This window comes from Lissotriton vulgaris, chromosome 4_1, assembly GCF_964263255.1.
Source record: "Lissotriton vulgaris chromosome 4_1, aLisVul1.2, whole genome shotgun sequence".
NCBI lineage: Eukaryota > Metazoa > Chordata > Amphibia > Caudata > Salamandridae > Lissotriton > Lissotriton vulgaris.
In genome coordinates this window covers 1,981,392,346-1,981,419,216 of record NC_141691.1, presented here as the reverse complement: position 1 = coordinate 1,981,419,216, position 26,871 = coordinate 1,981,392,346, and positions in this window count along the sequence as shown.

The following is a 26,871-nucleotide window of genomic DNA, read 5'->3' as shown; positions in this document are numbered from 1 at the left end:
GAATTTTGGGGCACACTTCCTCCTTCCCCCAAAGGTGCTCTGTCTCTAAAGACCTTCAAAGTCGATCTGATACAGTATTTATTGAACAACATCTCTCTTGATTTCTAATGATCTTAGAATCCGTTTGTTTTCTCTTTCAATCTACATCTCCTTGAATTTGTTCTTATCTTCTCCTCTCCGGCGGCTCCCCCCCCCCCCCTCTCCTGTGCCTAGAAACACGATTGTTCTGCTACATGTTGACCATAATTCATATCTATATACAAATACAAAATAGTGCCCTTGGTACGATTGTGTCGACCGCCATTGGCAGCGAGGAGCTTGTCGGCCAGGCAAGCAGTAGTGCTGGCTGGAATGGCCTTGTAGGTCATGCAGCTGTTTTTGAAGATGGTACAGGCCAGCAAGGGGAGCAATGGTGTCCTATTAGAGGGAGATGGTTTCACAATATAGACTTAGAACCTGCTGTAGTGGGCTCTACTGGCTAGTGAAGGCTCGCTCCAGCGTTAAAGGCCTGAGCCGAAGCCCTGAGCTACGATGGCTCTAAGGCTATTAGAACAATCTGCCCAGAGAAGGTGGAATGTTCTAATTTGTAAAAAAAAAACAGAAGGCCTCACAGAGCCAGTGGAGGTTGAAATCCCCTCTGGCTCTGTGAAGTCTTTGTTCACAGTTGTTGCTGTGAACAAAAATTGGAATGTTGATATTCCAGGCTTATACCGGTCATTTGGAGCCCGTAGCACTCCATAGTTTTCAATGGAGCGTTCAGCTTTCCAATTTTCTAATACTTCTTTAGGCACTATTCCTTGTGGTAAAAAGGATGCCATTAATTGGTGACAGTGAGGATTCTGGAAGGCTATTGAGCATGGTGTTAGCAGCACCCAGTTGCAAACATACAAAGGATTGAGCTGGTACAAGGTTGCCTTAGTTTTTAAGCAATGTATGCCTTCAAAGTGATATCGGAGTCCAGCGTGAATCTTGCCGACATAGCAGTGGGTTGAAGTTAGGGCACAAATCCTGTTTTGGTGTGTTTAAACTTCCGGTAGGTGGTGCACTTCCAAGCCTGAATTAGTGCTACCAGTGCTTGAGGCGTTGGTTGTTAGAAGCAAAGGAGACTTCCAATAAAGTATGTTTTCAAAATGTTGGGGAATTTTGATGTGGTTATTGGTGACTAGGGGGCAAATGTATCAAAGCATTTTTTAGTCGCAAACGCTGTGAGTCGCTAAAAAACAGCGTTTGCAACTAAAAAATAGGAAAATGGTATGTATGTAGGAAATCGCATCGCAAAATAAGTAATCGCTATTTTTGCGATTACGCATTTTGCTTGAACACCTTTTCTGTGAATTTCATTGCGATTCCTTATTTTGCGTGGTTCTTCATTTGCGAAATTTGCAATCTAGAAATCGCAAAATAAGAAATCTCAAAGAGATGTATGAAAAATTTGCAAATTGCGAAAACATGGAAATCTCAATTTAAGAAACCGCAATTACCACCAACTACATGCAGGTGGTAACCAGTTTAAAAGTATAAAAATGAACCCGTAATGCAATGTTAACTGTCAAAATGGCAGGACTTTACCTGATAGCCAGGAGGCTGCGTATCCAAGCCCTTGCACAGAGGAGACAGAGACAGGAAAGGATATTTAGACTGCGCATTACGTTGTTCCAGCAGACTGAAGAGGACATCTATGACAAATGCAGACTACACCCACACACTATTTTGGATCTCATTGATGAATTGAAACCTTTTTTGGAGCATCAAACGGGCAGGACACAATCATTCCTACTCATGTGCAGGCATTGTGCTCACTGCACCTTTTGGCGTCTGAGTCTTTTCAAAGCGTCATTGCAGAGGTTGGTGGGGTGTCCCAGAGTGCTGTGTCATGCTTCTTCCGTGCCTTTCTGGATGCAATGCTGAACAGGCTTCAACATCACATCTACTTCTCAAACACCCAACAAGCCATGCAAGAGACTAAACTGGATTTTTATCAAATTGCGCGTTTCCCACATGAGATTGGTTGTATTGATGGCACCCATATTGCCATCACTCCACCAGCAGCCACAGAATATGTGTATAGAAATAGGAAAAGTTACCATTCGCTCAACATTCAGATTGTGTGCAATGCAAAAGACATCATTAATGAAATTGTGGCAAAGTACCCAGGCAGCACACATGATTCCTTTATTTTTCGATATAGTGGAATTCATAGATAGAGGTCTGAGTGCAGGACAGTTTGGAGAGGGATATCTACTTGGTAAATGAACCTCAAACATACAGTTATTTGCACAACAATTACTCATTGATGTAACAGACACTCACTCTTTCTGTTTCATCATGCAGGAGACAGTGCCTACGCAGTACGCAATTTACTTCTGACGCCATATTTGAATCCATAAAATGCAAGTGAAAGAAGATATAATAGGACACACCGGTCAACTCATGGCATCTTTGAACGCACATTTGGAATTTTAAAATGCCGTTTTTGTCGAATTCACAAAAGTGGAGGTGCATTACAATACAATCCAGAAACATGCTGGAAGATTGTAACTAGCTGTGCAATGCTACATAACATGGCAATGAGAAAAGGAACAGAAATTGAAGTGAGTGGTTCAGACACATCTGATGAAGATGACATACCTCCACCTAGAAGGGCTACAGCAGGAGTAGGAGCTGCGGTTGGCCGCCAAAGATGGTCTTAGATAGCACAAAATTACTTTTAGGTGAGACAAGGTATTTCAAAACATGTATTATCTTTTGTAAGTGAATGTTTTTATTTTCAAAAAATGAGCTCACTATTGTATGGTTACATGACATGTTTTGACATGTTACTGCACAGTCATATTTATGTTTACTCAACAACAAAGATACCCCATATGTGGGAAATGAGTAAGGTCAAAATATTTAAATGCAAATTGTCAGTTTTTACGCTGGCGGTTTTGCGAAGAGCGCTGCTGACATTCCATGCTCTCCATAGTTGCTGCATTTCCAGAATTTCTACCACTTCGGTGCTGCGTCAGCTGTGGAGTAGGAGTGGGGTTGCTACTACTCCTGCTGCAGGTGTCCTTGCTGTCTGCTGCTGCTAAAAGTGCGCTGGCGCCAGAGTTTGCTGTTTGTAGTATTTCCACAGCAGATGTGACCTTGTCAAGGCCTTTGGCTATGTTTTGAGTACAGTCTCTCAATTCTCTCTGCATGTTAATGTTGCGCCTTGTAAAAGTACAAGTGACAGTGCATAATCTGTTAATGGCTTTAGTGTACCCATGCATCCTGACATGTGCACGGTGAGCTGCCCTGTTGCGTGAGGTTTCTGTGCGTTCTAAAGTCAAGGACAGTCTGTCTATTGATGCTGCCATTGCTTTCATTCCATCTCCCATGCTTTCTTGGTTGTGGTTCAATTTTGACAGCTGCTATTGATAGAACGGAGGGCCTTGTGTTGCAGGCGCTGCACATGAAGCATATCCTGCACTAACCCTGCGAATACTGTTGGAGTTTCCACATGACCACTGCTGCTCCTTGATCTCTGTAAGCTATACATACGTGGCCTTCTTTGTGTTTGGTCTTGGTCTTCAGTACCACGAGGGACCACTGTGTCGGGACCACTGTCTCTTGTGCCACCTTCATTATTGTGATCATCTTCTAAAGGAGGCAGAGGGGCCACATGTCTGCACTTTCTACGTACTAGGGGAGTGGAGACAGGTCTCATCAATGCTCACGCCTTCTGCAGCAGAAACTTCTTGGATATGTGATTCGTTGCCCTCAGTTTCATCTCTTGAATGCCTTGACTGTGCTGTGGATGTAGAGTGAGACATATGAGTTTGTTGTATGATGTGCTTTATGAACATTTTAAAGTGTTTGTACTTGAAAGTTTAACATCATAAAAGTACATTTCAAACTTCTTTTGAAAAGCACTATGTGGGTCTGTGTTTATTTGATGAATAAATCAAGATTTGAAAGGTAAACTACAACACCCATGATGCATTGCTCTCTGTATGTGAATCTGTGTACCAGGACTTTAAACATTCCTACCACTGTGTACTTGTACTAGAGCAATGCACATGCATTACCGAACACTTTTCTGAAATAAAATCATGCATCTTACCTTATGCACTTTGTGTGAGGTCAGAGCTGTCTTTTTCAGCTACACCACTCACACTCTCAGGCAAGAGAATGGCCTCAACCAGTTCCTCGTGTGGTGTAGGCTGCTCAGCAGTTGAAGTTTCGCCTACAGTCTTGTTTGCCCTCCTTTAGTCTTTCTGCAATCCTTTCTTTTGATCTCTGGACTGAATTGTCTTTCTGCTGTATGTCCAGCCAGATCTTTCTTTTTCTTGCTTCTGGTATTTTCAATGTTTTTTTACCAAAAAGCAGCTCATGGCTGCAAGCCATCTCTTCAATTAGCATGTCTTAATTCTTTTCAGAAAACGTATGTTTTCGCTTTCTTTTATCTCCAGCCATTCCCTCCTGTGAGTTTTGGGACTTCATTTCAGTGCAAGCAGGTCTGTTCAGCCTCCAAACAGTCTTCAAACTGCCACAGGGTGTGGCTCAGGCAAGCAGGTGCAGGTAATCACTTCCACTTCCTGACTGTGATGTCATCAACCTGTTCCTGCATTGCAGATTCCCGTTTGTGCGATTTCTTAATTTGCGAATTTCGCAAATTAAGAAATCGCAATAAATTCAGAGATAATCGCAAAAACGTACATACATCGCGTTTTGCGAATCTGCAATTGCGAATCGCTAAATATCGCAATTAAAGAATCGCAAAACACATTCTTGATACATCCTCCCCCAGATTTCCCAATAACCCTGCAGGTGTTAGAGAGCTACTTGGACCTGGAGGAGCCCTTGTGAATATTGTGGCATCAGTTGTATAGGTAGAAAGAGAATAACTGAAGGATACTACCAGTGAGTCCTATTCGAGACTTCACAGACATGGATCCTACTGGAATGGACAATAGTGTAGAAGGCAGCTCAGTGTTCCACAAACCCCATCTGAAGTGCAATTTTCTCCCACTGTTGCAACTAACATCGACATTTTAAGAAATGTTGGTTTTAGTTCTACAAAGTTCCTGCAAGTAGATCATTACTCTGGTGAGTTATTGTGATAAAAAGCATCAGAATCAATTTGAGATAAATTGGCCTTTCCCCTTAAGTGGTTTACCTTTTCCTCCAATTTACTACTCTGCCAACATATTTAAATGTATCTTTTTACATGTATTTAAATGTATAAATGGGATTCACGAATGAGTGGGCTGATGCAGATATACTCACAAAATGGCACCTTTGTGGGTGTGACCTGCTTTCTCAATCGCCACTCTTCTATTTTCCCATACCACAGCTCATGTGCACAGACCCCTGAACATAAATATATAACTACGTCTTTGGTACTGACATAATTAATCATATGTTGAACTGATTGATACCTTTCCCCACAAAAGGGCAGCGTAATATGTGACTTTTATGGGTTTAAGTAAGTTGTATTTATTTACAGTTAATCATCACTATTGCAAGACATAAACACTAGGTGGCTCGTGAGAAAGTATTGTGATAATAAATATGTTGCATGCGAAAGTTGGAAATACAAGCAAACATATAATTAATCTGTGAAATAACAGTTTGCATGAAACAGAAAATGTGTGTCCTATATAGGGGCTCCCTCCGTGACTAAAGACCCACAAAGGGAAAAGAAAATGCTTTGACTCAGTTGCATGAAAAGCTGAGTGGATGCATTAGGATTCCCATCTGTGACCAAGAACGCCAAACAAAGATCCCTACACTGAACCTGGTTACTTTTCCCTCTAACCGCAACCCGTTTATAAGGAGGGGTACAGTCAGAAGCTATAGATTATGTCATTTTAATGTTAGCAGAAAGCATATACCCAGGGAAATAGCCAGAGAGTGGGCAGATCCTACCCATCAGTGAAGATGATAATATTTCTGGCCAGTTGGGGACTCAATCAATCAATCGGATTTCTTATAAAGTGTGACTACTCACTCGTGAGGGTTTCAAGGTGCTGAGTGAGCAGGGGTGGATCTGCTGTTCAGTCGAGGAGCCAGGTCTTGAGGTCCTTGCTGAATTGCAGCAACAATGGTGATTGCTTGAGTTGCAGAGGCAGGGAGTTCTAGGTCTTTGCAGCGAGGTGGGAGAAGGATCTTCCTCCAGCCATGGTCTTGCCGATTCGTGGGATGGTGACAGCGCCAGTTGGGCAGAGCAGACAAGTCTGGTGGGAGTGTAGAAGGAGAAGTGGTGGTTGAGGTATGCAGGTCCACCATTGTGGAGGGATTTGTAGGTGGACTAGATCTCTCAGAATGAACGAGGGTTAGTTAAACTTGTTTCTAAGGACCAAGGGCCCGATGTAGGTAAATCTACATTTACCACTTCATAAATACCGAATCATACCGAATCGGTATTTATGAAGTGGTAAATTAGAGGGGGGGGAGATGTAGGTATTTCAGATTCGGTAAATACCGAACCTGTAAGATTCGGTATTTACCGATTCTGTAAATACCGATTCGGTATCCCCCATTGCTTCCTATGGGCCTTGAAGCCCATAGGAATCAATGGGCATTACCGAATCGGTAATTACCGATTCGGTAATTACCGATTTGTGCAAGGGTGCAGGGGGTGTCACTTTGACACCCTCCAGCACCCCAAAAAAAGGCATGTGAGCCATGTGGCACACAGACATGCCCTAAGGGCATGTCTGTCTGTCACATGGCATAGGTGTGCATGCACACATGTGCATGCACACCTGGATTCGGTATTTTAACACCCAATTGGATTGGGTGTTAAAATACTGAATCTGAAGGGCCTGTGGGACTGAAAGTAGTCCCACCTACATCCCAAATTTAAAAAATCGGTAAAATTACCGATTCGGTATTTTTGCGATTCGGTAATTTTACCGAATCGGTAAAATACCGAATCGGACAAAAAAAGGTCCCCTACATCTCAGTAGGCTAAATACCGGTCGGAAACGGCCGAAATCGGCCGTTTCCGACCGGTATTTGGTACCTACATCGGGCTCCAAATGTGTATATGGCGGTTGTTTGAAGCTCTGTAGATAGCAGCTGACTTTGTCTGAATACCAGCTCTTAGGTCCAGCTGATCTAAAAGGGTGAGAAAACATTTTTTGAGGGATGCTGGTGGCATCTACATTCACACCAGTCGTTGCTAATGACAGGCTGGGAAGTGTTAGGATCACCTACAATAGGTTTAGGGTGTCTTGAGTATATGCTTGAGGTATGTGGAGACAACCCAATGGCTGTCGAGTGCCCTTTGGGAGCATGCCACAATTGTCTAAGGGCACACAAAGGGTCTCTGAGAGCACACTTTAGTTTTGTATAAACCGAATGGTGGCCTCATAAGGCTGGCTAAGGGACAGCTGAGCTGTCTTAAGGTCAAATGGTAACCAAATAGTGGTGCCTAAGAGGCAGGGTGAAAGCCCACATTGGCCCTTTGACGGTCACTTGCAGCTTTCTGAGAATGGTATGGGGTGTCTCAAGCAAGAATGAGGGTGTCTAGTCGATGGTTGTGGGGCTGGAAAGGCCTGCTGAGAATGTCTGAAATTAGGCTAAGGGTCTGTGAGGGACAGCTGGTTGGATCGAACAACCAATGGAAGTTGTCTGAAGGTGCGCCAGGGGCTGTCAGAAGTGGCTAATGATCAAATGAGATTTCCTGAAGGCTAACTTTATGCCTGAAGTTATGCTGATGATCACTAATAGCTGGCTCAGTGGACCTGAGGTGTTTCATAATGGGATAGGGGTATCTCATGCCAGACAGAAGATTAATATCCTGCTTGAGGATCTCTGGTGGCCTGCTGGTGGTTCCTGAGAATAAGCCAACTGTCTCTGAGTGGGGAATGGGGGTGTCTGGTAAAGAACTGGCATTCACCAAGTATGAGACAACACATTTGGATAGCTATGTGCCGATAATCAGATGTTCTCTAAACCTAATTGAGGGCTGACTGAGGACGTCTGTGGACCAGCTGTGGCCGGTCAGCTGAAAGTCTCTGAATGCCAGTGGATGGTCTCCTAAACATTGTGGGGGTTTTGAGGGCTTGTAAGATGTGTTTATGTGTGAATTAAGGATCTTCAATAGTCAGTTGGGGAAGTACAAGGACTATCTCAGGTGACGAGGGCAGACTGTGGGCACATGAAGTCATGCCTATGTATTAGAAGGGCATGGTAGAGGTTTTTGGGGTCACATCAACATTCTCTGAGGGCAGGTCAATCGGGTTTAACAGCTGTGGGTAACTGAGGACAATGTGATATGAAACATTTCTGTTGACGTGCAGAGGATCTCTGAAGGCAGCCAAGGGGGTATCTAAGAGAATTCAGAGGTTCTCAATGTCTGGCCTACGGTGTCTAAGGGCCTGCTCGGTTGCTTAAGGGCAGTGGTATCTAAGGACCGGTTAGGGGTACAGAGGCTAGACCAAATGCCACTGGTATTGTCTAAGGACTATATGGGGATATTTCAAGGAGGGCATAGGGCTGGTTAGGGTATACTATGATGACATTGTTTGTCAGAGAGCCTCTAAGGGCATTCTATTAATGTCTGAATGTTTAATGAGAGTTTCTGAAGAACATCTGCTGTTGTTAAATAACTAGTTAGGGGTGTTTGAATGTGGACCGAGGACTGGCTGAGGCATCTAATGTCCAAATGGGGATATTGGAAGGTTAACTGAGCCTTGAGGTCTCTGAGGGCTCACTGAGTACTTCTAAGAGTGCCAGAGTGTGGCAGTGGTGTAACAAAACTTTAGAGATCCCACTGCAAGAAATAATATGGGTGGCTCCCCACATATAATTACCTTACCATTGACCCTTTTCAAGTACCTCACCCATGCATCTGACACCAGCAGCAGGGTTTTGGTGATTCATTTTGGAGCAAAACAAACATAACCTTTAGAAGTGTTTAGAGAGCGGGCACACCAAAATTGGGTTTACAAAATGTGGTTGAGGGGTTACTGGCCTCACAAAAACCAGCACAACTCTAAAGAAACATTTATTCCAGGTGTCACCGTTGATGGATATGCAGATACAAATGACAACTGTTTAAAAGGAATGCAGACTAAACACTGCCACTGTAATGGTATCATGCCTTAATTAAAAACTGTGTTTGGTTCCTTCTGATGGCCCGCCACACTGCATTTTACCTTCCTTTAACAGGACAATAGTTCACCTGGTGTGGGACCATTAATGTGTCAGTTATAAAGGGATGCTGCCTCATTTGGATAAGATATTGCCTAAAGAATAAGGAACCCAGTACATCTTAACTTTAATTTTAATTTTAGGGATGCAATATAAACACATATGTAGAGCGCACCTGCATATAATCTTTTGTGATATTAAGGTGAAGTGTTAGAATCTTGAAATGTATTAACTCGAAACGTGATGTGCGTTGGCCAATGGAAAAGAAACATGGAGAAAAAAATGTAACTAGCAGAAAACATTAACGTGAAAACGTATGTTGTGAACTGACAATTATTCAAGTACTGGAAATGTTTATTTAGCTGTGCCCTTTTAAATGTAGGAAAATGCATTAATTGAATGTGCCTTTTTTCTATGGAAATTCAGAAGGGCTCATATGCTGGTCTCTTATGTTATCTGAATCTTGTAGGCTTGAAATACAGCTCATGCGAATCTCTATCTTTACAATTACCAGTCAAAAATTCATGTGTGCTGTGGAATTTGTTCTTTCTCAAGTTTTGTGTTGCAGGTAAAAGAAGTGTTCTCATTAGCTAGAAAAATGCCTTTGTTTTATTAGTTTGGCAAGGAGAGAAGAAGTTACAATTATGTTGTTTGAGTCGGTAAAGGAAGTTTGTTGTTCTTCACACAGGAGAAGGCCTGGGAACGAAGGACACATTGTTGCAAGAGAGAACACTGTTGTCACATGGAAAACTACCTTTAGGATTGTACCCAGAGCAGATGGTGTTACCCACAATGAATCTTAGGAAAGATACCTGCAATAATGTGCTGTTGGAAGTAGGAAGAGTGCCCACTTATTAGCTTTATGCTATACTGCCCATGGATGGTGGCGAGACTTCTTAGGAAGACTCCACATACTGACAGCTTTTTGTTCTTGACCTGGGGATGCTGAAGTAGGGATGCCATCTTAGTGTTAGTATAGGGATAGAATAATGCTTTTTACTCATCAACCCTCGATGTAGGGGAACTGGGACTCATGCTCTCTGATCCTCTGTATTTTGCTTCTTTAATTGATTGTATTGCTTATGCTACATCTTCTTAATTGGATATGTAGATATGGCGTTATGCTAATTCTGATGTACTTTTACACTCTGTTCCTGAGCTGTCTTTATGTACAATTATCTTTTGCTTTGAAATAAATTAACTAACCAAACCTAATTGTCTGTGGTTACTATGTGTCCAAAGGATTCCTTGTTTAATTGATTGGCAATAATAACGAGTTTGCTCCCCTTCTACGCTTACATGTTGCTAAAAAGAACCATCTGATTGTAAATCTAGAACTGGTCCAGAACGTATGGACCCGGCCCTTTCTCCTCCAAGTGGTTGACCTTAGGCAAATGTCTGAAGCTCCCTGCAGCCTTCATTTGCCAAAACAGAGAGTGTCTAGTTGTTCTTCATTTTCACGTTGAGGCCTAAATAGCACCCATAAAGTACAATGAGCATGCAAGCCAAACTCTTTCCATGAGGTGTGGGGTCAATGGTAGCTCTCTCCTCAAAACAAGCTGGAGAGAAATGGAATCAACTTTGCTTTTTACAGCACTGTTTAGAAATAAATTCGCTCGTAACCATGTTTTACAGACTGTGTATCAGGGAAACTTACTTGCTGGGTCAATCAATCAATCAAAATAAGCTTTATTCGAAGTCACAAAGTGAATCATAAAAGCTACAAAATACATACATGCAACATTTAAAAAACAGAATACAAGTTAAAATAGAGTACAAAAAGTTAATATATGCAAAAACAGTCATCAACTGCACGATCATTCAATTACTATTATTACCTGCTTCCTGTGATTGATAACGGCCAGCAGAAACCTTGACATTACTACACATGTGTATAAATTCGGTAACATTTGCAGGTATAGTACAAAACCCAGCTGTAATAACAAAGGTTTGATGAGTTTCTTACTTAGCCCTTAAAAATATTTACTGAAAGGCACAGTGTAGATAGTGCTCTGTGGTGAAGTATCATCACAGGGGCAATTCCCCAGTTCAGGTGACCAGTTGTTAATAGTAGGGAAACAAATTAAACAGTAGAAAATATCCAACCAAAATCAGGTCAATACAAACCTGTGGCACAGGTTATACACTTTGACTAAGTATAATTGCATGTAGTAGCTAGTCAGGAACGTCTGATTCATCAATACCGTAGTTTTTCCAAATTTCTGAAGGAAACTTGGTTTCCTCCAATAATGAAATATTCCTTTGTTTCTTTTCTTTGTCAGTTCCTCCTCTCTTTTGATGTATTTCCCTTTTTTAGGGTTTGCCTGCCCTGTGCTTGCGAAATCTCTTGTAAATAAAAAATAAATCTTAAAAAGGCCTTACAGCCTGCTAATTACTTACCTTTACTTACCCAGTCTTCCTATTGGTCAGCGACTCCTCCTTGGCTCTAGCTTCCTCCTGAGCTTTGAGTCGAGTCTTCTGCCGGGGAGCTAGAGCCAAATACTCTTTACTGTGGACATTGTCATTTCACTGGTCACAGTCTCTTGTGAGTACTCTTTTTTTACTTTTAGGCATGTACCCCCCTTCTCTTTAAACACATTTTGTTTTTGTTTAGGCACAACCCTCCCTTTTCTTTAACCCCTTTCTTCATGCCGAATCATATTTTACATTTCAGTGCTCGTCCTCCTTCCTTCTCTTTAACATAGTCAACTTTTCAGCGCAACCCCCCTCCGTCCCCTTCTATTTAACCCATATTTTCGTACAGGCTTATATTTAACCTTTCAGGGTGTGCCTCACCTTAGTAGCCAAAATCCCCTACCAGACTAGCAATCAGTGTCTCATTGGTTCTTCCATACCTCCAATGATTAGACAACCTAGATCATGGAACTTAGAATACCTCAGGCAATGTGGAACACATGAACACTCTTTCGTTAAACTTTCATGCTAGTCCAAAACAGGGAGTAATTGAAGGCACGTGCAAGTTTGAAATATTTATTTCTAATGCCGTGTTCTCAGGCGCAGTATCTTAGCTAATACAAGCAGACATATTATAAGCAACAAGATTATCAGCATAGTTACTATTCCATAAAATTCAAAAGGAGAAAGCATGTTAAAATGCTAAAATGGAAATAGGCTAGATTACACCTAGATTTCAAGCTCCCTTGCTATTAGGTTATTTTATATCTACAGAAGGTCTCTTGGGTTTACAAGGGCGGCCCTATACCTCTGGTCCTAGTAGAAATGGATTACATAATTTTCTACACCACACCAGCTCTCTGCATGCGAATGTTCTCCAAAGTGTGTTTGAGCATGCCTGCGCAGTGCATTATTAAACGCACCAAAATCAGAGGTGGCCAGAGCTGCATATATGTTATGTCTAGAACGTGCGCTGATCAGACCGAGCAGCAACCACAGTGTTCAGATAACCTTGAAGGCCTCGGCACTCACTGTTCAGACAAGGCTTACCAAGCCAAGCTGCTAGTATATTCTCGTGTGAAGCACAGCAGTTCGCTAGACTCTAAACATTTGTAATAATGTGTGCTGTGTGCAAATGCAGCAGAAAGGAAAAATGGCATTCAAACTTCTAATAAGCTCATGCTAACTTAACACAGTGTAAATGCAAGGCTCAACCCGATGACAAACAAACATAAGTTATAGTGTGCACAGAGTCCGGTGGAACCCAAAGGTAGGTAGATGTAAAAGTAGATAGCACCTTACTCTCTATTTGTGGTAGTGTGGGCAAACAGTACGGCTTTATCAGAGGGTAGTGTTAAGCATTTGTTGTACACAGTAAGTCATTATATGATTGCACACACTCAGACCAATTTTGTTTGAACCGAGCCAAGCCTGGCACAGGCAAGTGAAATAACTGCTTTGCAAAATATTATGCAGTGTTTACAAGTTAATGCAAATTCAAATGCAGTTGTTTGAAATACAGGTAGGTCAAGGAGTTGAAATACTGTACAGATTACGTTTTAATTACTTTTTAGATTACTTTTTAAGTTACTTTTTCCACTCAGTGTGATGTACCTGGATATGACACTGGGACATTTCCTAGAGAAAAGATAAGTAAAATCAGTTTTGCACAATTGTAATTTTTCAGGTTTCCATACAAATCAACTCTACATTTAAAATGATTTTTCTGAGAAAAAACAGTCAATGTTTTAAAAATTATTTTATTTGTAAATTTTGCAATAATACAAAAATACCATAAATAAAACTTGCAGTCACAAACAGTAATAAAAGCACAGGTCACATACGTTATGTGCTATCTACCTTCAGGCTGTAAAATGATACAGGGGGCAAAGGGCACAGTGGGGTATAATTCACAACATACAATAAGACATATGCCTCTATTCAAGGAAAATTTGTCAAACATGTTATAATACCTGTACTGCAAATATGTGCTAAGCAATAAAGATATACAAACATTATTTATCCTGTTCTGCAGCATATCCATGGTGCGACTCCTGATATCGTGTAAAGAGACCCCAAAATCTCAATGGTCGGGAACATGGCGGAAGCAGTTCATTGATTCAGTATTACAATACACCATATCTTTTTCCCATTCAGCCACTGTTGGTATGGGCCTTTGCTTCCATCTCATTGCGAGTCTACGCTTAGGTAAAAGTAAGCCTGTGCCGATCAGTTTGTATACTTTTTTTCGCAAAGGTTTTGTGTATCCTAGCAGCACTAGAAACAGATCAGGTGTGATAGATATGCCCACAATCTCAGTTAACAATACAAAGATTGACTCCAAAAATCAGCAGCCGGGGGCATTGCCATGCCAGGTGGAAGAAACCAGCTTGCGGCATGTCGCAGCGCTCGCAGCTATCAGATTTGCACAACCCATATCTGTGTAGGCATTCTGGTGTATAATAAACCCTGTTCAAATACTTAAAATGCACCGGTCTGTGTCTGCCGTTTACAGAGACCTTACTAGTGACCTCACAACAATAAAACCAGATATCATCCGGGAGTTGCTTCCCAATGTCAGCCTGCCAGGCTAACCGAGCCTAAGAATATGGGGTTATCTTGGTCTGCAAGTCCAAAGCATATAGTTTAGAGACTAGTTTAATAGGGGACTGGGAACGGAGTAGGATGGACAGCGGAGGGGTGTCCATGGGTTCGGCAAGCTCATCTCCCAGTACCGCCCGGAGAGCATGTTTATTTCGGAAGAACTGAAACTCTGTTAAAAAAGAGGGCGTCACCTTATCCGCCACTGCATCATCTCAGGTTACCATTCTGCCATTTTTAAAGAGATCACCCATCTCAGACATACCTGGACTTTGCAATGATTGGAGCGTGCCTCGTTCTGAGCTAAGTGCGTACCAATGACACCACTCAATTTGCATTCGAGGTGAATACAATTGAGCTCCAGCGAACATCCGAAGAAGGACGTGTCAAGCATGCAGCACTGAGTACAGAACCCCGCAACGCCTGCTCTGAGGTTTAGTCAAGAACCAAGGTAATGGCTCAGGTGCAGCAGTGACTTTCTCTATGTGGAGATGTGGGAGATTCTGGGCACCATGAATCGAGGCATGAGCGTGCAAAGCTTGTGCAAACCGGTAATAAAGTTCAAAATCTGGTGCACCCAAACTTCCCACAGTACATGGAAACATGTGAGTGTCCAGCGAGATCCGCAGGGTTTTACCCGCCCAGGCTAGCCTAGTCATCAGCATACGTAACTCCTTAAACATGTGATGAGGAACTACTATAGGAATATTAACGAAAAGAAAGAGAAAGCGGGGCAACACCACCATCTTTATCAATGAGACCCTCCCCACCAGTAAGAGCGGGAGGTGAATCCAGCGATCAACATCATCATTCAGCTTGGCAATTGCTCTTCCATAATTTGCTCGGATCAAAAGGGCTGCATGCCCTGCATGCCCTGAATGCCCAGGTAGCGGACCGGGTCAGAAGTCCACTGCAAAGAAGGATCCAACTGTGTGGGAGTCGTGCTAGGTGTCAGCAGGAAAATCAAAGATTTATCCCAATTAATTTTCAACCCCGATAGCCCAGCACATCGCAGCACGTCACGGATAAAAGGGGATAGGTGAAGTTCCGGGTTTCTAGTACACAAAAGCGTATCATCCGCGTAGGCTGACATTATTAAATTACAGTCAAGGAAGTGTAGGCCCCTATGGCCATGATATTCCTGCAGTGCTCTCAACAAGGGCTCAGCAGCTAATGCATACAATAGCATGGACAGGTGGCAACCCTGTTGAGTGCCCATCAAAATAAAAATAGGATCAGAAACCATATGTCCAACGCGGACTCCAGCAATCTGTGAGTTATAGATTGCCGCCACCTACTGCAGAAAGACATCACCGACCCCACACGCCGTAGCACAGCGTAGAAAAAAGACCATTCAATGGAATCGAAGGCCTTCTCAGTATCTAAGAAGACCGCTGCAGTTGGGACTTCCAGACTGGTATGCCGAAGAGCTCCAAGCACCGTTCGAAGATTATGCAAGAGTGATCAGCCCTGAATAAACCCTGCCTGTTCAGGACCGATCAACTAAGGCAGTAGTGGGGATAGTCGGTTAGCTAGAATTTTGGTAAAGATCTTTGTGTCCATATTCAGCAAAGATAGCGGGCGATAGAGGAGCACTTTTGGGGGTCCTTGTCAGGTTTCAATAGAGCAATGATCAGTGCCTCCCTCATGGTTGGCAGCATGACACTGTCCACCCCCATCTCCTAAAACAAGGTGGCCAAATGGGGAATCAACAGATCACTGAAAGCTTTATAAAATGCCACCGTGAGCCCATCTTGTCCAGGAGCTCTGCCCTCCCCCATCCAATTCAGCGCTAAACGTATTTCCGCAAGTTCTATAGGGCACATCAAAAACTCCCAGTGGCAGTTTTGTAACCAGGGCAGCTCAATGTACTCCAGATATTGCAGTATGTCCGCATCGTTAGAAGAGACTTTAGAGCTATGTAGCTCTTGATAGTAATTCCGGTACTGATTAGCGATATCAATCGGATCCGTCCAAGTCGAACCCTCAGCATCTAACAAAATAGACACGTCACTGGATTTCAACCTATGTTTAGCCATTGCTGCTAGAACCAAGCCCGGCCGGTCTACCTCGCCATAAAATCTAGCTGTAGCATATTTGCCCCTATGCTTGACCTCACCGTTTGCTACGGAATTCAATTTGTCTATCATGGATTTCAGTAGTTCACGCAATTGGAGAGTAGACCCACGGGTCGGTTCTTCCTCCAACGTAGCTATCCGGGTTTCTAAAAATTCTTGTCTATCCCGTATAGAGTGAAGGACTTCCGCATGTTTACTGATGGCTATGCCCTAAATGTAAGCCTTAAAGGATTCCCAAATGGTGGCAAAAGATTCTACTGTGCCAATATTAATCATTAAAAAAAACTCCAAAATTGCATCATTCAGTTCTGCTTTAAAAACTGTGTCTAACAACAAGTAGGGAGGGAACCGCCATAAGAAGGGAGGAGGTCCTCGCGGAGGTATTGAAAGAGTCAATAGAATAGGTGAGTGATCAGAGAAAGTTCGAGCTAGCACTGCACAGTCCTGTACCCTGTGCATTAACACTTGCAAAATGAGCCATTAGTCTATGCTTGTATATATGCCATGGTGTGCAGAAGAGTGTGTAACCCCGCCCCCCCCCCAGCACTGGGGTGAGCTCTCTACACGTCCACCAGTTGCAGTTGTACAGAGATATCAACAATCGCTATGGCAGCCACCAATGGGGTTCTCATTGGTCCCTTAGAGCGGTCGAGCATTGGGTCTAAGACACAATTAGAGTCCTCACCCCACACCACCTGAAGAGGGGAATGTGTCTTGATTGCCTGGAAAAAGGATAGTTAGAACTGTGGATCATCATAATTCGGCCCATAGGAGTTTACTACGAGTAGATCCGTAATGTTATTATAGCAGCGGGTTATGACATCGACCAGAAGGGTCCGTCTCACAACATTCAATGCGGAGTGAGAGGTAAAGCCAGCAGCATGAAAAACACCCAACAGACGACTACCCGCCAATAGACTACAGCTCGAATGAAGGTGTATCTCTTGCAGTGGGGCTATGTCAACCTCCTTTCCCTTTAAATAGGCTAGTATTTTGCGCACCTTTCTGTGGTCATTAAGACTCTGGCGTTCCATATCAGGAACTTCAATTGTTTCCAATGATCCATATTGTTGTGCAATCAGCATATAAAGTGAGCTAGTGTCTGCATAGTACCCACCCCCATGTGGCCCAACCACCACCCAATTCAAGGAGCAAAAAACAACGAAATTTGACTTGCAAAAAGAAAATATCATATAACACCAACATAAATCCCCACATTGCCACCCCCCACCCACGCCATGTATACCCCAACTGTGCTGACGCGACTGATGATCCACCCTGTCTAAAAAAAAAAAGCAGAAAAACGACACATAATAAAAAAACACAGACATCAAACCACAGAACAACATCAACAATAGCGCGTAACGCTTTAGGGGGGATGTTACCCAGCGATCTCAATTTCAACGCCTTCCGCCACTCCACCTTTAAGCATACGATAAAGCTTCACTTTCAGGGTAGCAACCTCTGAGTGGGTCCAAATCAAACTACAATTCCAAAAATATCTCCACTCCAAAGATACCCTACAGGACAAAGGAACTGCAAATATAAAATAACCATCATTAGACATAAGGCCCCCTCAGCAGAACGGGGATATCAGGCAGCATCAACTTAATAAGCAGTTATGCATAATACAAAGGAAGAATCAATATGGCCATCATTTGCGTAAACTCCACAGTCATTCTCATCAAGATCGTGCGGTGAAGCATCATCTCCAGCAACATCCCCACGGTCCTTCCTGCGCTTGCCAGCCGCCTCCCAGGACTTGAGAGCTTTTTGAAGAGTTTGCTGATTAGAGAGAATTCTAGGTTTGCCATCAAAGAGAACTTTCAGCCGCACAGGGGACAGCATAGCATACTCGATTTGTTCATCAGGCGACTTGCTCTCCAAGGGGACAAATTGCCTTCGGGCTTCCGGCACTTTTATGGTAAAGTCAGGGAAGAGGGAGAGGGAGGATCCCTCATACTGCAAGGTGCCCAGTTCTCCCGCCCTGCGCAACGCTGCATCTCTGTCCTGGTACTTAAGTTGTTTAGCTATGATGGGCCAAGGGGGAGCACCAGGCTGAGGTCTGGGGACCAGCAAGTGGTGCGTCCTCCCTACCATGAACATAGCAGAGAAAGCATCAGTGCCTAGCAGAGTTTTAAGAAGATTTTCAACAAAGAGTTCCATGGGGCCTGTAGCTGTTGATTCGGGTAGGCCCGTAATGCGGAGATAACACTGCCTCGACCTTGCCTCTAAACCTTCTGCCCTGTCCTGCAATGCCTCCAGGGCTTTCTCGATCTGGCGCTGGGCTTTATTGGTGTCAGTTTGGGCTTCCTCTGTTTCGGTAACGCGATGCTCTGCCATGTTTAGGTGCTCCACATGTTTATCAACCCTTTCAGCCATTCTGTCCATCCTCTAGGCCAACATGTCGATTCTGGCATCAATAGACGTCAGACCCCACAGCATGAATGCAATAATTTGTTTAATGTCACCCACAGGGTTTTGGCGGGGTTGTCTGGGTCAACTGTCACTGAATCAGTCGTATCCTCATAGCTCCTCGACTAATGCAGCTCGAAGTTAAGCTTTGGTTGTGACTTGTCTGGTTTGCCTATGGTAGTGTTTCTTTTGTGTCCAGCCATACCGGTAAGTTTATGCCAAGCACCGTGCACCACCCCACACTGGCTTGGCAGAGTTTGTTCTATGCAGCCCGCTCTGACCGCGGCGTTCTAGAAGAGCAATGGGCACATGGGGGAAGGACCACAAGCAGCACTCCACCTTATCAGGTTTCCCCAAAGTATCCGTCCCCAAAGTGCATAGAAGTTATTGCACCAATGGAGCTTTACTCCACAAGCAAGCAAGAGCCCAATGTGGGAAAACGGGGGCACAGCACCAGCAGCAGCGCAACCCACTGCTGGTCTCTTGGATGAAGCAATGTAACAGAGTCCCAGGGTTATGCGGGCAGCAGTGTGAGTCCTGTATGCAGCGGAACGCAGGGCCGGAGTGAGGACAGAGGGAGTGAGCCCTTCCATCGATCGCCCACCTGGTCTCCGGTCCGCAGGTCCCGGCAGAGCTCTGCTCACCTTTCGATCCACGACACTCCGGATCACCGCCGCAGTCTTCCACGTAGCCGCAACACCCAGCAAGGGATTGCAGCAGCAGCGCCCCTTTCAATCCTGTACACGGCTGGCTCCCACCGGGCACCGCAACTCACGCTCCGGCCCTGCCTCAAGGCTGAGCGCCGATGCAAATGCAGTGGCATTGATCTCCGGTCCTGCAGACGGTAGGCAGGCCTGGATCACTTTGATAGCTTCAGCGGACAGCATGCACCTCCAGAACAGGCTTTCTGCTTCCCTGTGTTATGAGCAAAGCTGCAAATTTTGCCAGATTATGTCAGTGGATGGCGGAGCTAGATCACCAAGCAGCTATCTTGCAGCCAGGCAAGCTCCACCACCCCAATCAATGGATTCCTATGTTGAGAAAGTGTTATCAGTTAACGGGTAAGTACTCGGTCTTAGAGGCTGAGATTCTGGGGATAGAACAAGGCTGCCCCCAGGGTCAAGGATACGCTCTCAAAACACTCTCAGCAGCCCTAGGGCAGCCGGCTGCAGGATGCTTTGGCCCAATGTTATCCAATGGGGATAGGTGGCATCCGGTTGTTGGCTGCCTACAAGCAGGCCACTGGGTTGTGGAAGCAAAGCTCCTGGTTTTAGGCTCAGGGTAAGAGAAGATCCATCTGCCACACAATGCGCACCCACAGCTGCGCAGGTTCGGCTGGGTGCAGGGTGCTGTTTTGGTGTCAGGTGCCCTGTTGTTTTCAATAAAGAATCTCGGTTTTGGTTTTTAGCTGCAAGCTTGGTCCCGGAAGACTTCCTGGAGAATCCCACAGCTGGGCAGGTAAGCTGGAGGGTTCTGAGTCGTAGCTGCACCTCGGGTTCTCTTCTCTAGAGTGCAGGTTTGTTGTAATTTGGCAGCAATCGGGGGTAGCATTTAGCTGAAGCAATCTTGTATTCGGCAGCCATCTTATCTGCCATGTGCTCACCATGTGCTCTGTCCTTCCTTGCTGTTGTTTGCTTTTGTACTCTGCTTTGAGACAGACTATATTTAGGCTCTGTTACTCGGCACATGCGCAGAGGAAACTGAAACTGTTCAAACCACATGTCCTAGTCTGTAACTGTCAGGGTATTTCTGTCGGAACCAGCAAACTGTTAGCTCCACCCTACTGTTGACGGTGCATTTCTGTATAACCTTTCATGTATGAAACCCTTCTGTTCTGTACTCGTACCGCCTTCTTTTGAGACCCTGTGTGTGTATAAAAGGAGCATGTTCCTTCTGTTCAGTGTGCTACTTCATACACTACAGAAGGGTGTTGTGTGAATGTAGTTCCACCTCTTGAGGTTATTAAAGCGCTCTGTTTTATAATGCAGTTTCCGTGCCAACTTCTTTCATATTGGTCTAGGGACATTTGCAGAAAAGGGCGAACCCCTAGCACTGGTAGGCCTGGTTGAGGCCCACCCAGATAGGTAGGCTGTATACAGGGGTGTCTTTTGAGGTTGGATTTTACCTTAAAGGGCCACTCATGGTTGGAGGTGTCTCTGTGCAGAGGCTGCAGGAGACGTCGGGGAGCCCTGGAGGTGTCTGTCCACAGTGAACTCAGACTCTGGAGTGCTGGGGGACCTCGCTGGGATTAGTGGGCCACTCGAACTCGGGCTGTAGGCGATGGGTGTAGTGCTTGTTCCAGGTGTCGGGTTTCTTTGTTCTCAGCAGGCTCAGAGTCTGTCTTTGGAGTTTCTTTTGAAGAGAGCTACTGTTCACAGGAGATCGGGATTTCTTTAACCCCTTCGCTGCGGGGCCGATTCCCCCGATGGGCTGGGGGGGAGGGGGCGCGCACAGTGTCCCGGTGCTCATGACGAGCTCAGCTCGTCATGAACCAAGGTTCTCGTGTGCTCATGACGAGCTGAGCTCGTCATGACCACGCCCGTTCCTTAGAACGCCCAGCACAGCAGGGTAATTAGCCAGGCCCGTGAGCGTTCTGACGTTCATGACGAGTTCAGCTCGTCATGAGCACACGAGAACCTGTGGCTCATGACGAGCAGAGCTCGTCATGAGCGTGAGAGGGGTTAAGGCAGTCAGTCCTCCCAGGGGTTCTGGAGGTCACTGGCTGCAGGACAAGGTGACTTATGGCACAGGATCTCTAGAAACTGCAGATGGGTCGGTAAGGCTGGGGCCAAATCAGTTCTTCTCTGCAGTCTCCTCTGCTCAGCATTTTCTTTCATCCTTCTTCTTCGTGGTTTGCAGGAATCAGCCTTCTTGGTTCAGGGCTGCCCCCTAAATACTGTATTTAGGGGTCTCAAGGTTAGTAGCCAATGGGCTAATGACTTTAGGGTGACTACACCCTTTGTGTGCTCACCCTACGTGGGGGAGTGGGCACAATCCCTAGACGTGATTGGAGAGTGGGCTTCACTTCGACCCCCCCCACTTGAAGGGGTGGGGTAGGCAGAGGTGGGCACACCTTCTGGGCTGTGCTAATTCTTCCCACCTGTCTTCCTACCGAAAAGAAGGGGAGACAGAAAGGGGCCTGCTCGTGATAGAAGGAAAGGCTGGTGGTTGCCTTGCAAAGGTGGTAAGGCCTTTAAAGCTCCCCTGCCACAGATGGCTCTTCCTGGCCTGAGGGAGGTGTGACCACCTCTGCCCAGGAAAGGCTTTGTTTCTGAGCTCAGGGAGAGAAGGCTCCCATGCCAGGGTTCCAGAAACATGTCTCATGGTGGCAGGCTGGTGTGTACCAGTCAGCGAACCCACAAGAGGTTGGTAATTTTCAAGGGCGCATCTGTAACATGCCCTTTGAGTGTATTTTTCATTAAATCCCTCACTGGCATCAATGTGGGTTTAATGTGCTGAGAAGTTCGATGCCAAACTTCCAAGGTTTCAGTAAAACCATTATGGTGCTATGAAGTTCGTAATGAAAAACGACCAGCACCATACAGTCTTAATGACATGACTAGACTTACAGTGTCTACGAATTGGTATAGACACTGTAGGGGTACAGGGCTCATGCACCTGTACCCTCACCACTGGTACAGTGTGCCCAGCTAGAGGGATGGCTGACTTAAGCCAGGCCAGTGGGTTGTAGGCATGGCACACAGGGATGTGTGCCATGTCGACTCTTTACTTTGTTCTACACCAAAACACGCAGCATGCAATGGCAGTGTACGTGTATAAGGGTACAGGCCTCTAAGGGTGGCACAATGAGTGCTGCAGCCCTTAGAGGCCTTTCCTGGCCACATTGTCCTTGGTACCGATGGTGCCTTTTAGTGGAGTCGGACATGTGGCCAAGGAGGTGCCAATTGGGGGTACAAGGTACAGTTTTGGTGAAAAACACAGGGCATGGGAACCTGATTACGGGGACACAGGGCACATCAAGTCAAAGTGCGTCAGTAGTCTGACAAAAAGTGTGTGGGGGGGGGGGATTATTGCAACAGAAACCCAGCTTCTTACAAGTATATATAGAGCAAACTCAACCTATAGGTAAATGAGTGCTTTACGTGAGGACCAGTTACATTATGCAAAGTCACATTAATTTGTTTGTTATTTGTTAGCTATGGAGAGATGAAGTGATGTGCCCAGAATCTCAGGCTGTTGAGCTGCCGTCGAGACTCATAAGTGGTTCACAATCATCAGTTCTGGCCTTTATGCTACATCCTCTCCCCAGAGAAGAGGATTGCTTTATTTTTTGGCGTGCCCCCCTCCCTTTTTTGGAGATCTATCTTTAACTGTTATTGTTGCTAAGTTTTTTATGTTGTTGAACATCGTCATATTTTGGAAAGAACTCACATGGCAACTACATACGGGACTCACATGGCAACTACAGAGGGGGAGGGGAACCACCCATATTGCCTGGTGGCGGGGCTTGGGAAGCTTGTCTTCAGACTGATAATAAACATAATAATAATTGAAACAAACAAAAATTCGGAAAACTTTAGGTTTTGCCTATGTGATTAATAAGTTGTTTTTTGAATAGTTGTGCAAGTTACTGAAAGTATTGTATGATTTAATTTTCTAAGAAAGGCGGTATATTGTGTTTTTACTGGTGTTATTATAAATTGGGGAGATTAGTTAAATGGGGGTAGTGCTATGATAAAAGAAATGCACCTGATATTGGCACAGCTATGGGAAGAATATGTAAAAGGTGGATGATAAACCAAGTAATGTCCGTGCTCTTTTTTATGTTGCCTGATCACGAAAATGAAATAATTACCGTCCTTTCAATCGGGTTTGATTTTATCCTGGTGTTTCACCAGTTTTCTTTGATGACCATGAGGTCTGTATTTTTCATTTATGTGTCACATTTTGGTGTGATTAAATAATCCCAAACTGCTCGGTTGATTCTAGCACAGCGGGGACTCTAAAAAAAAAAAAAAGTACAGCAAAGCGTGATACACTGCTGCATCTGCTCCTCTTTGGTGGAGGAGGGTTGTCCCCATCAGCTGCCTCAAAACGGCAGAAAAGTAAAACTAAGACAATAATAAACATGTTTTATTATCATTGTATTTTTCCTTTCCTGCAAAGTCTTTGGGAGCTCAGCCATGGGGGCAAAAGGTGTAGGAGAAGTGGTAGTGCACTCTGATCAGTGCGTATGACAGTGTGGTTGTCCGTCTCAGGCTGGCTAAACAGCCATGCACACTGAAGCTCTCTCCAACCCAGCTGCATTGCTGGGTTGGAGACAGCAGTCACAGACTCCCAGTCTCCCTGAGAGCGCAAATCCTCCGTGCTCGGCCCAATCCTGACGTTCCTCTCATGACATGAGAGCAGAGTCAGGATTGGCCGCAGTGGAGTCTGGGAGCCGGTGAGAAGAGGAGCAGAAGAGCATGACACGGCCAGCTGTAGGTATGTTTTCTGTTTTTTGAACGGGTCTTCTGACCCCTTACCAACTCCCCTGCCCCGCCACACTTCCACCCAGCCACTACTGGTGATATGTGCGCGCAGAGTTAGCAAACATGCTCTATCTGCAGCCTCCAACTTTATTTCTCTTTGTCCTCAGTGGAGGATAGATTAAATTAACCGCCTCGTCATTGTACCACAGTGTGCGACAGCTGAAATTACCTGATTATTTTTAGAGGGGTATTTCAAAGTAACTGCACAAATTAAATGTGAACCGTCTCTAAAAGTGATCAAGGAGCCATTTGAAACAAGGAATGTCCAATAATTTTGCCTGCTATTGTCGATTATACAAATAATGGTAAGATGGAAGCAAGGTTGTCTCGTGGAGTATGAAAACATATGTGAGCCTTTTAGAAACCTGGCTAATGGGCAGCGTGTTAACCTTTGACTGTGTTGTGTAAATAAATAGACTTTCACCAACACAAGCTGTTACATTGGCTCAAGAGTTTACCAAATCAGTATGGCCCTTGAGTTTGGTGTGGGATGGCATTCCAGGCCTCTCAGAGGCACTTTGTACAAACTACATTTCACGTAATGTCGGTGTTTTCACTACATTCCCTCGATTTCTTTATTGTTTTGAGAAACAAGTTTTGCATGGGATAACGTTGCTGGTATCTAACCTAGAAATATGGTTCGTGTTTTAGGGCCATATGTATGAAGCAAATTTTCAGCCACAAACGCTGCGAATCGGTAATAATAGCATGTGCGACTGAAAATTAGCAATTTCCAATGTATGAAGCCAAAATTGATCTCAATTCAAGGAATCGCTAATATAGCAATTCCCAAAATTTGCGAGAGCCAGAAATTTGCGAAATCCATAGCGATTCCCAAATCTGCGATTATCCCATTTTGCGATATTCGCAAATCGGGAAATCGCAAATAAGGATTTGCAATGGTATGTATCAAAAAATCGCAAATTGCGAATACACGAAATTCGCTTTTCTAGAAATTGCAATTACCACCAAGTGTGAGCAGGTGGTAACCAGGTGCAAAATATTTAAGGAAGCCCACAATACAACACACTCTTTTCCACAATGTATGGGCTTTACGTGATAGCAAGGAGGCAAAGAGTGAGAGCTGTGGCTTCCGTTACAGTGGGCTATACCGTAGAATCTCAAGAGGTGATTTTGGCGAGGGATACCTACTAGGTAAATGCTCACATACATAGGGCACATTCCAACTGACTAGCATATGCATTCCAGTGACTAACCGTTTACATTTCCAACCACAGGTGACAGTGGGATTTCATCATGACACCCTACCTCAATCCTGCTAATGCTGGGGAGCGGCGCTACAACCGGGCACACATTTCAACAAGAGGCACCATTGAGAGAACCTTTGGCATATTGAAGAGCAGATTCCGGTGCATACACAAAAGTGGAGGAGCACTCCAATACAGCCCCGAACCTTGCTGCAAAATTGTTGTAGCATGTGCCATGCTGCACAATATTACTACCAGGAAAGGCACACCAGTGGAGTTGAGAGAATCTGATGTGGAGGGGCCTAGACCTGGACGCATGGCAGCTGGTGTAGCTGGTGCTGCAGCTGGGTGCCAGAGGTGTGATGAGATTACGCGCAACTACTAGGTGAGAAATAATGACACAATGACAACTTCAATCTGTGCAACTGTGTTTTAATAGCTACAGCAACAATGCCACACATCCTTATAGGCAAGTACATACACTCCCAATCTAATGCACATGTTTAATTCACAGTGCAACTATGTAACTGGAGTGTCTGCAAAGTCAACACTATAGTTGTCCATATGTGGCCCCTGCTAATCATTGATATTTGGCTGCACATTCTAATGATATGTAGCAGGCCTATTGCTCCTGCCACTACGGCGCCTCTCTACGGTGGGTGGTGGGGTGGTGGAGCTCCGCACTGACTGGGAGTCCTCCTCACTTGGAGTCAGTACTCCAGGCCTGTGGTACTTAGGGCACGCAGTTCATCCAGAGCAGATGTGGATTGCACAACGACAGTGGCAATGTCCTATATGCCGTGAGAGAACTCACGCTGTGTTGCAATGGTGCGCCTGGACAGAATATTGGTTGCTGAGGCCAGGCGGTTGATTGTGCGCGTGTACCGTTCCATGTGGCCCAGCTCTCTGCGCCTAGCAGCGTGTTCGGCATGCAACTCCTCACAAAGCACTTCCACAGCACCCCTCATTTCTTCCCGTATGCCCCTGAGCCCTGCCCTCATCTCACGCTGTAACGCCTTCATGTGTTTGGCTTGTAGGCGCTGCACCTGGAGCATGTTCAATTCCAGCCCTGCGAAAACCGCGTCTTCCTGCTGATCCACGGAGCTGCTGGTCGTGCGGGGTCTACGCCTGCCTGTGCCCTGTGCCTGCCTGTGCCCTGTGGACCTTGGCTGTGTGGTGGCCTTGACTCCTGCTGTGAACCTATTGCATCAGACTGCACATTGTTATTGGTGTCCTCTTCATAATCCTCCATGACTGCCAAAGGCCTCACAATCTTCCTCCTGGGTCTCTTTGGTGAAATGACAGGGCTGTCCTCCCCATCTGTTTCCTGCTCCTGCCCTGCGTCTCCAGAGTCTGGAGGTTCTGTCTCTCTTCCACTGCCCGTAGGCTTTTTAGTTGCAGGTGCTGTGGATAGAACAACAAACATTAATTTACTTTACTAATTTGCAATGTGAAAATAAAATATTTCACAGTTTAGCCTTATATTACTATTTTTATTCCCCTTTCCTGACCTGCACATGTGAAAATTGCCTA